This window comes from Ambystoma mexicanum, chromosome 9 (assembly GCF_040938575.1).
Source record: "Ambystoma mexicanum isolate Mex_15411 chromosome 9, UKY_AmexF1_1, whole genome shotgun sequence".
Classification (NCBI taxonomy): domain Eukaryota; kingdom Metazoa; phylum Chordata; class Amphibia; order Caudata; family Ambystomatidae; genus Ambystoma; species Ambystoma mexicanum.
The window spans coordinates 241,259,755-241,275,732 of record NC_090931.1 but is presented as its reverse complement, the minus strand read 5'-3'; the positions used below and the strand labels follow the sequence as shown (position 1 = coordinate 241,275,732).

General features: G+C 42.4%; 1 long non-coding RNA gene across 1 annotated transcript in view; it reads left to right on the top strand.

Annotated features, from left to right (window-relative positions):
- LOC138487910 (uncharacterized) overlaps positions 1-15,978 on the top strand; it is an 83,469-nt gene that overhangs the window by 5,601 nt on the left and 61,890 nt on the right. The gene's annotated exons all lie outside the window — the stretch shown is intronic.

Below are 15,978 nucleotides of genomic sequence, written 5' to 3'. Positions count from 1 at the left end.
GCACACATGCTCTCGTATATAGAGACATGCATGAATTTACACATAGTCCTCACCATTGTGTCAAAGAGCCTCCCTCAAGCATCACAAATAGAGATCAAAAAGGACTTTCCTTCTGCATGTAGATCCAGGTGAAAGCAGAAACACAGCCGGCCACCCTTTGTAGACTAGGAGAAGAGAGGGCTCTAACATCTGATTTAACACCTCTTTTGAGAAGATGCAATGAAATCTAAGATGGCGGAATTGGGTTGTCTAAACTCCTCTCCCTAGAACATGTGACTGGCGGTCAGAAACTGAGAATAGTGGTGAATGCGCACAGGCAAAGGTCAGCAGGCTTCTTATACGAGTGAGCCTAGAACACAGTAATTCCCCCAATGAGACTTATCAGGGGGGAAGAGACACATAAATATAGGTAAGCTATGGAGACCTGGATTTGGTGACACAGAGGTAGTAGGTGCTAATGCCTGGAGGTGAGAGAGCACAGAGGGTGCTCTGAACAGGAGGTCCCATGACCTCAGTAAATAGCCATGCAATCCCAACCCACAATTGTATGTAAAGGTAAAAACATGCACTGAAAAACTGCAAGCTTTTACTAGGATTCTAGCGAATAGTATATTTTATATGTTGCTGAAAACTGCAAAATAAGAAGACAACAGTAGTTTTATTTAATAAATCATGTTACAAACTTTAAAAACACACCTTAGAAAAAGGACTTTAACTCTGTGTTCCCCGAGGGACGTCATTTCACCAAAATGCCAGGGGTAGCGGAAGTGACATCACACGACCCTTGACCCCTGATGACATCACAAGAAGTGGTAATTTGACCCCACCCCGAAGTGATATCGCGGGAAGCAATGGAACACAACCTTTCACCTGTTAACAAAACAGGAAGTGGCATCATATAGCATTGTACACTACGAAAAATATGGTTACGATATTGATATAATGGGATGTACATTTCATACAAGAATGGATCGCCTCATATATATCGTTAAGATCGGTGTGTATAAGCCCATATTACCAAATCACTGTGAATGCAAGCAGACGTCCATGACCAAATGATACTGATGTGTTCTTATATAGCACTTACGCTTAAGCACTTTATATAGAAAAAAATATACACCCAATATCACCCAACCTTTATCGACCTCAGAAGGATGAAAGGCTGAGTTGAGGCGTTTAAGAACAGACTAAATCCGTGACTCACCCCCTGAAGTGTGCCTGAAATAAACCTTTAATGAGTCTAGCAATTATTGTATAGAATTCCAGAAAGACACATTATTTGGTATTCCTATTCTTTCCTATTTAGGGTCACTGTTGAAAGTGTTAGACTTGTGGCACTCCTGTTGTTATTTTTCTTCTTTTTTTAACAAAAAAGAACAAAAAAAGCCAGCCAATCCAGAAGTAAAGAGCCACACGGTGCTGGCCGCAGCCAGGAGCTTGCATTAAAGACTTTTTTTTTTGTTTTTTTGGGGGGTTTTTAGAAGTCGCAAGGGAGACCTCAGAGGTCACAACTGCGACCTCGGGCTACCCCTAAATGACGTCCTGGACTCCCCGTTTCTTTTATTTCTGTTCATTTTAGCAATCTGCCATCTCTTTTCAAAGCATACAGGCCAGGAAAGACTAGATTAACAGAAAAGCGGGGACCAGATGTATGAAAGAATGTTGTATGTACAGTGCTTCTCAAAGTGGCAGGCTTCACGAATGCAAAGTGCCAGCATGCAAAGAACAAAATGGATATTGCTTTTTACAGTTGCAATATTGCAAATCGTACACATTGCAACCTGTAGCTATTGATTCTGACAGCTCATGTGGTCTGTAAGCATTGAACAGTAACCATCTGCCTAGGGTTTGGGTCTGCAACCTTTGGCTCTTCAGGTGTTTTGGAGTGCAACTTCCATCAGTCCAAGACAGAAAAGTCAAGGGTGAGGAATCATGGGAGCTGTAGTCCAAAACATCTGGAGAGCGAAAGGTTGCAGACCCCCGGTCAAGAGCAAAAGGTAAACTATTACAAAGGGGAAGCAGTCCATGCAGGACTGCTTCTACTGTGCAGGTAGCAACTTCTGGCATTAAGTGTGCAGTCAGCAGTCCCACAAGACGGATTCCTCTAGCCCGTAATTCATGTCACAAAGCAGCACTTTGAATGCCTTGCGTCCCATGTCTCTTTAAGTGGCACGGTTGCTAAGAAAGCCGCATTGTGAAAACAGATGCACAGTTGGCATTTCACCTGCGTTTACAAGTGTGTCAAATGAGGTCCATCTGTAAAAGCTGCTTCAGAATTATTCCGGTAGAGCTTCTCATTGTGGTGTTCCCCTTTGCCTCGCACAAGATGAATACATTCTCAATAGGGGAAAGGGGCAACCTGATTCCAGCCCTGCTATAAGGCCAGTGTCTACGTCTATGCCGGATATCGGGCTTTCTAAAAGCACAACCTATTCTGAAATCTCATTCTTTACTCGCTTTAATAGAGGAAACCTTCTCAACAGGACCACATAGAGGGATTGATCAGGTTGTAGCGTGCCCAACCTGGTTGATTGCACATTGAGAAGCCTGGCCTTTAACTGAAATTGTGAAAACGGCAAGCTCTAAGATGGCACTTGCCTATTCGGAAGATTCTCAATTACACCCTATGTTCATCCATGCAACTTTATCCCTCCTCCTCCTCATCACGCTAGAGCACGCACAGCCCAGTGACTCTCTCCATATACCCCTCACCCTTCACCCCACAACACCGCACATGTATTGCTCTCTATCTCTCTTTGGCCACACAGGTGGGTGTTCTCACCCATTACACCTTTCCCGATGAGGCCGACTGCCCTATATAGTCATGGAGAGATTTGCCAGTAGGGAAGGCCTCCTATGAGGCCAATATGGGTGGAAAATGCCTGCTTTTGCTCGAACCTCTCAACGTGTGACAGAATCTTCTCCAACCCCCTCTGAATAGGAGCAGCACCTACCTACTTAGAAGTCTTCTCATATTGAAACACAAAGTACACCTCTGCTCATCTCTCCTCCTACCAATCCAAGTTCACCGACAGAGCATAGATAGCTCTCTATGTTCGAGACAGAGTCCTCACACCTGTCACTCAGTGGGACCATTTTAAAATCAGCTCTCTATGTTCGACACAGAGTCCTCAAACCTATCACCCTGTGGGGGTCATTTTAAAATGGGCAGAGTGGGAATTGAGAGCATAAAAGCAAAACGTATTGCTTTTACGCTTCTATTTTCCACTCCAGCTCATTTTTGTGACTTTCCAAGGCATCAGAGGATAGCAAAGCAGAGTTTGCCTCTCGACTTTGTTTTCCTCCTCCATCTTGGAAAAACCCTCGGTTTTACGCCTGTGTAGCTGACTTTACCCCAGCCCTACATGCCTGCATTAGCTGTTGTGAATCCTTCAAGCTCCCCATAGACCCTTCCAATAGGAACGCGCCCTGTGCACCTCTCATTCACCCTCGCCACTCTTTTTCTCCAGCCCATAAACAGGGCACTTTAGTCTGATATTTAATCCAGAATGCGGTCAGGCAATGTTTAATTCCCTTCACTTTTGCAATCTGCATTCTATCGTTACCTCTTTCAATTGCCACATTGGCTTCAGCCGAGAAGACAGTGTTGGGTTGGAGCCAGATAGTAAGACTGTACTTTACCAGATCCGAATGGGATACGTATGACTAGAATTCGGGCGAGTACCTTCTTGAAAGCCAAGTTCAGTTCGTCCCAGCTGTTACTGTACTGCATTTATTGTAATAACGCCCCACATATCCCTATTTATTTACTTTAAACATGATTCTCTCACAAGCATGTGTGAAATAACGTACAGTAGGTGTTGGAATGTTACTTGTTGTTTAGGTGTAAAAGATGCCGATACTTCTGTCCGGCGTCCCGCCTCTGAACAACCCCCCTCCCACACGGTTATCGCACCCCTCTTAACTCCCCCTATTATTTTATCACCCTGAAAAGCCTAAAGTTTACATTAGCTCAGAATCGAGCACCAACAAAGAAATGTACATATCTTTGAAATACTTTACCAGAAAAAAAGTGTGGGCAAGAAATAGCAGCTAGCACTGAAAGGTTGCATTTAGCATAATCATAACATTTCCTTCGTTGAGTTGGAAGAACATTTAATTTGAGAGATGTCTTTTGGATTAATTGTCCCGGGACACAAGGTGAATCCAATATTCAAATTCCCCATGGACTTATTTTACATTGTACTGCCCAGTGAGGATGCTTGCTCTTACCTTCATTATTTACTTTGCCTACAATCGGTCACGCAACATCATTTACTAAACTAACATCAAGAACGATTGAAAATCATATTTCATTATAAGCTAATGATTGTCTGGCTTATCTTAATTATAATTATAAAAATGATGTACTACTTATGTAAATGTTATCAATCTACCCATCCTCGTCAGAATTAACTCTTAAAGAAGAGATCGTTCAGAGAAATACACTAACAACAATGAACAGTGAATGTTTGCTTGCATTGCACAAACATATTTTTTCGGAGTTCTTGTGTTGTGTGCATTTATCACGAATTTGCATCTATGTGTTGTGTTCAGCACAATAAGTAGAACATTGCCCACAAACATAGTCATTTGTTTTATGCCAGACATCTTTTCTACACAATGGTTTTTGTTATGTGTTCTATACATTTTTAAGTTAAGTAATGCTCTGGTTGCTTGTCGCATACTATTTACAGTCTTGCTGAGGCAAATTATTTTTACTCTTACAATTTAATTTAGTTAAAATTGTGTAAACTGCTCCCCATCTTAAATCCTTAGCTGGGGCATGGATTAGTATTCGATGTCTAGTTTAAACGTCCATTAAACCTTAACTTGGAGTCAATGTGAAAAATGGTACGATAAATGGTCAGCAGCCGCAAGGTCCTTGCTCAAGGAGGAGTGATTTTCATTGTGGTCAAAGAGTGATGAATCCGATGGAGTTATCACTGATCTCCCGGCAGTGACCACCTCCCATGTGGCCAGGGGATGGCAGTCACTACCTGATCCTGACCCTGGGAGCGGCTTTATGAGGGAGGATCAAATGGGAGGAGACAACCTCCAGGGAGATGTCATGGATTCTTGGGTGAGACATGGTATCCCCCATTTGCCCTTGAAGATAATCGTCCCATATCTAAGACCCTCATGGCCTATTGTCATACGTTTACACATCCACCTAGGAAAAATAGGGAAATCCTTTCCCCAAATCATATCGACCAATATTCTAACAACTTTGGTCTACCTTGTGGAAATTACTAGACCACCTGTTTTAGTTCAATTTTTCCATCATCCAGAAAGGATTTACCATGTAGAACTATTGAACGTGATTATTCAAGCTTTTTAAATCAATCACCAACAATGGACTTCTTGTCCCAGAAACACTCAAACACTGGGACGAGGAAGAGGGAAAGAGCAGTGCAGAACGACAGAAGCCACAAGCCCGGTGAGCGCCACTTGTTTCTCGCAAACACCTGTGCCCGGGAGATTTAAAGAGGGGAAGCAAAATGTTAGAGCCTGCTGATGCTGTTGGCGAGAGAACGTTTGACCTCTCTGTAAGGCTCGAGTAATCGAGAAGCTCAGACAGGTATGGTGAAGCCAAGCGGCTCACCATCCAGGAAGAAGGGAGACGCTGCAAGAATCGGTCATGGTGCAAAAAGGCCAGGAGCCACTGAAATACTCCTGGGTGTTCACAGACCACGGAAGGCAGCACCTTACTTACCAGAGCCGGAAGCAAAGCTGGCGTGTTGAAGAGACACCACAGGAGGTGGGAGAACGAAGAGGAAGCAGTCACAAGAGAAAAGCAGGTGGTGTAGCTTCACCAGTTGACCTCGAATGAGCCCGAGAATGCCAACAAGAGCTGGAGAGTAATCCCAAGGATTGTGGTGACATCGGGGGGCATATTGGCCACTGTGCCAAATACAAATAACAGTAAACAGAACAGCGGAAAGAGAGAAAGCAATGAGACTCATTTTAAAAAGGGGAAGCGAATTGTAATCAAACCCCTTACCAGTATGGTAATGCACGGAATGCAAATACATGGGAATACTGAATCGAATAATATATCAAGAGGATATATTATCCAACCAGGTAAATGTACAATTGTTAAAATGGATAGAAACACTGTGTTGAAGTACACCAGAGGAATTGGGGATTTCCAATAACAATGTCCAGAATTAGCAGAGTACCCAATGCAAAAACGGAAGACTCAGCCATGGGGAAAAGTTTACTGTCTTTATTTTTCCATAAGACAGGGATCATACAGGAAAAAAACAATTCTCCCGCAATCTCAGCTTCCAATCCTGTGTCACAAGGTTTTATGCCCTAGTGACGTCACAAAAATCAGGCCCACCCCAAAACCTTATGAGGTATCCCTGTTGGTTAGTCTGGGTTTATCACCTCTATAAATCCCCTATGTAGGTTCTTCCATGTCAGGTGGCTCCATCTGAGACTACCCCCAAAAGTTGCCCACTACATTGTTGTAGGGTTGCAGGAAGACCATAGTCACAGAGCTTTGTGTACCTTTTCAAGGAAATGGGAATGGCTATGGAGTGCTGTGTGTTCCATATTGTTGCTACTGGTCTGATCAGCTAGCCTGATAGAGTGCCTGCAGATTGCAGTTTTGGTGGGCAACACTTGTATCATTTCACTCTGCCTTGCTGGGAACAGCTTCTGGCCCCTCCACAAGTAAATGGGCATTGTCTTGCTCTGCTGGGTCACATGTGAAGGGACCGCAAAACAAAGCCCTTCTGTCTGCAATTATGAGGATTTTTTTCTGAATTCTTTCAGGTGGCTTGCTGCCTCGGGAACCAGGAATTTTCCACCCGCCCTTGTCCTTGGCTGTGAAAACCATCTCTGAGCCTGTGCTGCAGGGATCATCTCTCCCCTTCCATGTACTTGAGGCCTGGCTTTCCCTACCTGATTCACTTCAGTCATTCTATAGGTTCACTATGTGTCTTCATGGCTTCTTATGGTTAGGTGCAACAAAGCATATGCAAGCTTGGTCCATGTATATTCTGTGTCTTGCAGTTTCGCTTTAACAAAAGAAGAGAACGGTTCATAGCATTATGTAATTGTATCCGTCCTATGACTACAGGAGTTATAAGCATGTGTTTCATGTCATCAAGCAATAAAACTAGTGCATGTCTGCGTAATTTCATGCATGAGTGCAGATTTGCTTCATGACTAACATGGCTAGGTCGTGGTGTCTATAATGACGTCATCAATACTTGGCTTTTCTGTCAGTCGACCTGATCCATTGATGAGGCCTCTGGCCCCTCGAAACCATCCACTGGATACGGTTTAAATGGCTGTCTGAGAAAATCTTTCTTGTCATATCTGTGATATAATGGTGAATTTGGTGACTGGCAAAACAACGAGTTACAGCTTTCATTCTTCGTCCTGTGGGTTGACCATCCTGTGGGTTGACCGTTGCATAGGGGATACAATAACATTTTCACAAAGCCCCTTTTTGATGATCTAGACGGTCTGGGTATTACCTACACCAACTATGCCAATGATACCCAGATCCTCATCCCGTTGACGGGGGATTATGACAAGGATTTGGCCTTCGTTAACAAAGTGTACCTCATCATCCAGGCATGGATGGCCCTACATGGTCTATGCCTGAATGATGACAAAACAGAACCCCTCATGCTAGGGTCCTCCCAAAACATCACCAAACTAGACCTAAACTACTCCTCCTTTGTAATCGACAATAATAATATTACTGTAGCCAAGGAGGTTAAAACCCTTGGCTTTTACCTAGACTCCACTCTCACCTTCAAAAAGCAAGGTAAAGCTATTGCATTCGCCACATCTTACACTTGCAAACTTATCAGAGCAGCCAAACCATTCCTCTCACCTTCCAATTGCATCACCCAAGCCAGGGCTCTGATCCTTTCCAAACTGGACTATTGCAATACGCTATATGTAGGTTGCAACAAATATATCACAAACAAAATTCAAATCCTACAGAATAACGCACTAAGAGCGGCCCTTAGTATCCCAAAGAAAGCCCACATCTCCGAGACTAGAAGGTCTGTCAATTGGCTATCCACCAAAGACAAACTTTTCCTTAAATCTGTCTCTCTGACCCACAAATGCCTCCACCAAGCAGCCCCTCAATACCTTATAACTAAATTCACCAGACCACCTTTCTCCCGCCCCACCAGAAAGGTTAATTCCAATCTCCTCCTTGTTCCCAGATTTAAACGTACTTTGTCTGGAGGGAATAGCTTTCCTGTAAAAGCAGCGCAATTTTGGAACTCCCTACCACCTCTATGCAGGGAAGACCTCCCTTACCGCCAATTCAGATCAAAGACTATTCAGTGGCTCAAGGACCATGATATATAACGCCTGGCGGCTGCGCCACACTACTATGACTGCTAATCTGAACACACAGGTGGTCAATTGATCTGTGTAGCTACAATTCTTGTAATAACCTCATTTTGTATCTGTATTTTCTTGTAACGCATACCTCACCGGCTTTTATTGTCTTTGATGCTCCAGCAATGTAACCTCAGCCAGACGTCATCCTTTGTATGTAACAAGCTTCGCAAACCTCTTGATGCCTCTGCGCACTGCTACCCCAGGGTTAGGTGTGCACTATGAATAAATAAATACTAAAATACTAAATACAAGGGCCATTCACGGGACCCTCTCTTCAGTGTAAATGCAAGGAGCCCTGACAGGAGAGTATACCAGGCAACTGCAAGTGTGTGGGACCAATAAGTTCTAAGAAATAATATCAGAACTGCGTTGATCAGATGAGGAGAAGCAAAGTCCTGGCAGAAAAGGAAACCAGGAATTCTAAATGAAATAGAATTGCAAAGCTAAGCAGCTTTGTGTGTGACATTGCTATTTTGGGCCAAGAAAGACACAAAAAACTGTTGTATGGAGAACTATTTGTATCAAAGAGGAATCCAAGGGAATGGAACCACCCTCTGGAACTAGGACTCTTTATCCTTGGATGACATGTGTGTTGGAACTATTAACTCTTCCTTTACCAACAAGTTTAAAAAAGCATCAAATACATTTACCTTCTCACCTTATAGTTTAGTTCATAGTGTGAGGGTCAGAAAAAAACTTTGGAACACAAGGACAGTTTTGATTTTGACATCCTGACACAGACAGATCCTTAGTTTTGCTTTAGGTAGGGAAATTCTGGTTAGAACAGGGTTTTTCCCAACCCTTTTATTTTCAATAAATGTCTTTAACCAAAAACATGGCTAACTTGTGTCCGAGTTTCATTCCTGACTCTTCACATCAGCCTCATTCAAATCTTCAAGGTTACACTTAAAACATTCAGAACCTGCCTCTTCATCCAGCGATGGCACTATTACAAGACAACAATGAAATGGTTGCATTTACAAATTAAATAGAAACTCAACAAAACCTTATCAAGATAAGTCTTTTCATTTTTATGTAGCGATTCACGCCGCATTCCACCAACTTCTAAGCACTGTGTATTATTAGCTTAGTCGATAGTCAGTTTACTGACTTTTGCAGGACATGAGGGTTACTTGGGAGAGCCAGCATTTGGACATGAGACAAGATGTGGATTTTAGCATTGAGCACTTGCCTCTCAGCATTATCATATCACAACCCTGGCATACCATTAAGCACTACTAGTTCCAGTAAATGAGGGCTTTCATTAATCATCAAATGAAAATTCTGCTATAAAACCTCAAACTAACACATAATACAAGGTCATGTATGCTTTACTGTGTAAGTGGCGAGGTTTGTTTGTGTCTTAAAAACTAATTTTTTCAGAAGAGATCAAATATGCAGACCTTTATAAAGGAAAATTGAAAGGCATATTGAGTGACTTATCCTGCTGTAATATTAACATCCCATTTCGCAACATGCTTTAGGAAGTGGACCAGCTGGAGAGTGGCTGAGAAATGGTACACACATCAGTTGTTCTAAGGTTGAATTCCTTCTAATTACGGTTTATTAAATTCCTAATATGAGGAGTTTTTCTGATACCAGAAGCCGAGTTGCCCTTCAACTTAGAACTAGTCGCTATGAATGCTATATTAGTTCTATCTATGGTATTCCTTTTCTATGTGAGGAGAGCTTGTATCCCTTTCCCCCTGCTGAGCAAGTCCTTTGCGAGGGGAATTTGGACTGATGAAGCCTATTCTGTTCCTGTTCTTTTTGAGTGTAGCTTGCATTTCTGATGCCTTTCATTTACCTGTTCAGTGTGAGGGTGCTTGCACTACTCAATCCCATGTGATTTCTTCTCTACCGCTGTGACTGACTTCTGTGTGGTAATCTTGTGCTGTCGAGACACAATGTCTCCATTTCATGTGAGGAAAGAATGCTAAATCAAGGTACATCGCACACCTTTTCTATAGAAGGAAGGGAGTGGGCACTCCTGAAGCCTATGTTGCACCTGTTCCATAGACCCATTCCATATCTGTTCACTGTGTAGCTATCTTCTACCCTTGCTTAATTTGCACAGATGCATTGTTGATGTTCTGATTCACCTTTTCTGTTTATGTGAGGTATGCCTAATCGGCGCCTACTCAAGATGACCTGTTCTGTGTGGGCGAAGCATTAAAAGGTTTATGCTGCTGTTGTACCTTTTCATTGTATGCAGGCGGAGTTCAGTGTTGGTGGTCATCTGCTCCATTTGAGAGGGTGTTTATTCTACAGAACACTGTGATTTATCTGTTAATTTGAAGGAAACCTGCCTTTCTGTAATGATGTGGGCCGCTGCTGCATAGTGATTTCCATAAAATGTTCACTTTTTGGATGTGTTGGCTGGATTTTCACATACGTTTTACTCTTTTGTGAAGGACAAAACTCGTAAAGTTACAAAATGGGGAGTAAAATACTACCACCTCAAAATCTTATCTGGAGCACTGCGCATTGGTGTTGGTGATTAGTTTGTTAGGCAGAGGCATGTGGTTGCTAGGATAGTTGGAGAGGTTGAGAACTGAAATGGAATTTATTTGACAACACTGAAATCAGATTTAGTTAAGAGAGAGGTAGAAATGGAAATAGAATAGGCTGGTCATTTTTTTTTATTCCAGAGATTGTTTGAGTCAGGCAGGATTTTACCACTCAGTGATTGTGAGTGAGTAACCATACGTTTGTGACTACTACTGTGCAGGCGAGAATCCCAGTGACCACCTTGCATGACATACGCACATGTGACTCTTCTTGTCTGTGACTAGGAGGAAGAAATTGCAGATTTGGTAGGAGATTATTATTCAGTGGCTAAGAAATAGAGAGGAGAGAATACTAGGGAGGAGAAAATCCTAGAGTCAGTTGGAGGGAGGTGACTACACTAAATAGCTGCAACTAAATGTGCAACACACATGCCAGCTTTTTCCGGCTAGTACTAGGATAGAAAGAATGGCAGTGAGGAAGGATGGCTTGTCCATACTGGGAGATGGGGCGATGACGTGCCACTCATTATGGATAAGCCAATTGTGAAGGGTCAGAAATGTGAGACAGACACAAAGGTATAGGTTATCAATCTTTGCCATTTATTAAATGAAAAGGGGTGATACAACTGCCTATCTTTTCCTATCCTAAGACGGATGTCCCTACCTAACAAATTAAAACTAAAGAAAGATGACCTAGTGTCCAAAAGTCGCTGACCATCAAGCTAATACATACAAAAAAAGTCTATAATTAACATTTGACCATCTACAGTTCAACACAAAACAGTGTAAACATTCAAACTTATACGAGTTAGAAAGTACTCTTTGGGACCAGGTTTGGACTGCCTTCCCTCTTCTTCCCTTGGATCAATGCAGGAATACCCTTGGAAAATACTGATTCAATGAAGTACTGTTCAGTTCAACTCAAAAATGTCTTTTCCCTCCACTGCGTCCTTCCATTTGGTAACATAAATGTATTTTTCACAAATACTTGTTAAAAAAAATCAAAGCAATTGCATTACACAATATCCTTCTTAGTAAGGCAAATGTCTCTCTCACAAAACACAATTTCATAAATCAAGGCCATTGTTCTCCTCATGATGTAAAGCCATCCCTGGCATATCACACTTATTCTTCCAATTGAATGCTTTTGTCAGGATAGCGCAACAACTGACTTTGGTGATGCAACAGTTTGTCAAAGTGATGACAGAGCTATTTCCACCATACCTCTTTGCCACAACCACACTTCTTCAAAACCCTGCTCTTCTTTCCTGGTATACTTGCCTGCCAGGACTAACTAATACTGATACCTTTCCTGCTGTATGCGCTTGCCACGAAGAAAACTCATACAACTACAATTGCTCTTAGTGGCAATATGTGTTCCAAGATTCTCCACACCAGTATACCATGTGAGGAGGGCTGAACAATGACTGCCCCTTTTTATAGTCTCTTGGCAATGTGGATTACAGGTTTCCCCAAACTGGAAACTCAATAAAGGAAAATTGCACCCACGTTGCCTCTTGACTGCTGCTTGATAGCCCCTTGGCTGTTGGCAATATGGGTTACAAGTTTTCCCCAGTTGGTATCCCATAGAATGGGAATTGTGCCCTTGTCGCATTTATACTGCTTCTTTGCAGCCTCTTCGCTTTTGGCAATGTGGGTTACAGGTTTCCCCCAGTTGGTCTCCCATAAAAGGCGAGTTGAGCCCTTGTCGCTTTTTTACTTTATTTGTTCAGTATTCAAAATTATTAGTTATTGCCAAATGTCCTGCTCGGAGCACCCAGAGTCACCTTTAATTTAAGGCCAAATCATTGGTCTCCTTTTGCGTCTCCACTTCACTTTCTGCTCAATTTGATATGGAAAATCACCTTCAGCCTCCAGCTTTCTCTCTGTCATCAGCTTTATTCCTTAGCTGTCTACCTCTTTGCATTTACTTTTCACAATCAGTGTGTCTACTCCTTGTCTCTGTCTATTTCCTCTCTACCATCCTATCTCTACATCTTGGTTCGCAATTTCCTTCTCCTCTCTTCCATTCTGTCTTTATGTCTATTTCATGTCTGAAGTCTCCTCCTGTTTCATCCATTCTGTAGTCTTCTCTATTCCCTGTCTATCTCCTACCCAGCATCTAAATGCCTCCCACTACCACTCAAAGCAATTGCTGCTCCTGCGCAGAGTACATTTTGTAATGTTCTTACATCTACAGGCCATAGGCAGGGAGGAAATGATGAGTTGTGTGCAGTCTGGATCTCATCTTCAGTAGGATATTTCCTCCAGACCTACTAATGGGTAAAAAGGTAAACAACATGCTTAGAGTAGTTTGGAGGAATCAATTCCCTGGTTCAAAATGTTTTTTTCAATACAATGTTGAATGATCCTGTTAAACGTCTTGTTGTTTTGAAAGTACACAAATGCACGTTCAAAGAAAAAAGGATATGAAATCTCAAGCAGAACTATTAAAGAATCTACCCAGTTGAAGGATCACCATTTTACCAAGAAATTCTTGCAATGCACAGATTAAGATTTTTTTTCTGATAACCTGCTGTCAAAGGATCAGCAATTGTGCTCTTGCCTGGTCTCTGGGAATTTAAGGCCCAGTGTAGTTTACTCCAGAAGGATATAAAGCTCTTACAACTAAGGCTGTGAATGTATATTGGCACATGGGGGTGTGTAACCTGGTGTGTGACCTCTGGCTGTGTTCATCGACCAAGTAACTGAAACTATTAATGATTGGTGTGACACATTTCTGGGTGGTCAAATCGTTTTAGCAGGGGATCTTAACTCCATCAGATTCAGAGTTGTCATCATTTTCGAAGAAGGCAGTGAAAGAACTGAATGGTTCTTGTTGGTTGAAGAGTTTGAGTGGCCTGGGTCTTTCCATGTTGAATGGTGCTTTTTCTGGGGATTTTCTGGGGATTTTCCTAGCAAACCCACATGGTCGAATGGCCAGTCGAGCTCAACAATTGACTATTTATTTGTCTGTAAGTGTTTGTTTGACATTTGTAAATCCTTCCAAATTTTGGTCTCAGTCTTTGTGGTTGCACCGAAGAACCCACTGGTGGTAGAGCTTATGTCAGTGGGCTTGAGGGTCAACACAGCTGTAAACAGAATTTCCTGGAATACAAGTTCAGTAAACAAATTAAATGAAGTTCTAGAATTTACCATACCAATATTTCTCAAGACTGGCAATTTGACACACTGACAGTTGAGAACTATGGGGGGGGGGGGGTTTGTGGAAGATCTTGAATTTAGCTTGGGGGGCATGAAGGGTGTTAGTCGTCAAACTAAGTTCCACCCACACGCATATGATGCTGAAATGTCTAGGGAAAACAATGACATGAGGAAGCAGATTAAAATACCAAAATACATGTGTGGGTGACCCCCTCAAGATGTGCAGGTCAGAATGAAGAGAGTTAAACAGTCCTTTGGGAACTGGCTTCGGGGCAGTAGAGTCCTAAGGAGTCAGCAGAGAGATTCAGAATGCATGCTCTTAGTCCTGCAAAATAAAAACTTGCATGCGTTTTGGCGACTGTTGTGTGACTCTAATACGTTGCAACCAAATCTGCAAATTAATTCTGTTTCTGAGCAGGTCTGGGTAACCCACTATGTCAAGTTATTTGCCTAGTTCGAATCCTGCGGTGGGAGCAAGGGTGAAGCCTTGTTTCCTCAGATTGGAAACTGGAGGTTGGTGGTGGACCCGGAACATATCGAAGAAATCATTTTAAAGATCAGCACTTTGCCAGCTCCAGGCCCAAACAAACTTTCCAATTTTCTATTTAAAGGTCATCCCTTGGCTTGGTCTAGGATTCTGTACAATATTTTTAAGCAAGTGGTAGAGTTCTATAGCTTCCCTGGTACCTGGTTAACCACTTACATCATACCAGTATTTAAGAAAGTATCACGCTCGGACCCCAGAAATTATCGTTCAATTGCCATTCTTTATGCGGTCTTGCTGCTGAAGCATCTCAAGTGTTGGCGAAAATCTCTGCGGAGACTGGGCAGACTGGTTTTCGTAGGTTTCTGGGAACTTCCCTAAAGGGTTTCATCTTAAAGAGCATTCTGAGGCAAGTCTGGTACAAAAAATACGAATCAGTCTTTATGGCCACCATTGACCTTTCTGCCATATTTTATGCGGTGGACCATGGCCTCGAGTGAGGGAAAGTTGGAAAGGTGGGGGATCCTGCAGGGGTTGTTGCGACTTATAATTGTCCTCCAGAGTCCTTTTGAAAGTGCAAATAAGACTGGATCAGGCAGGGTCTTTGTCCCACAGTGTTCTGAACTTTTGAGGGTCGACAGGGTTGCGTTTTGGCGCCATGCCTGTTTACCCTATATATGTCGGACATCGGAGACTTTCTGGAAACTGCAGCGTTTGCCACGCCAAAAATTCATAACCTAAAACTAATATGGATGGCTTATGCTGATGATTTTTTGATATTTGATTACACAGAGATTGGACTGCAGCATTTACTCACTGCTTTTACAAACTATGCCAAGTCTCATTCTCTCACAATCAATGCAAATAAAACAAAAGTGATGCATTGCACAAAATAGACAAAACTCATTAGATTTCATTGGTCCAGACTATTTAGAGAGGTTCGAAAGTTTGATTTCCGTGGGATTTCCTATCACAGCGAAAACCCCAAAAAGTGCAAGTGAAGGAATGGCTGACAAATCGTGCAAAAACGTTTTCAAATCAGCTGTGTAGAGTTGATACAAGGTTCGGCAAGTTCTCCCTAATCCCAATCTTGAAGTTTTACGAGGGGAAAATCAGCCCAAAATGTGTATATGAGTCAGAGGTTTATGCATATTGGGTTTTAGAGAGCTTTTAGAAGGACTTGTGTGGAGGAGAGCCCTGGGAGTGACGAGCTCCGTTCCCTTGGCAGCCATTAGATATGAGCATGGCCTCTACTCATTAAAATGCAGGGCTCAATGGAAAAATGTTGCATTTTATTACAAGATTTTAAACCCCTTGAATGAATTCCTGTTTTATGATTTAAAGTGTATCATTGATGTGAAGGGGGACAGATTCGTTTTGGAAATTGCTGCATTTTGTTCTGATTTGTTAAAGGGTATTAGTCTATCAGGTCTC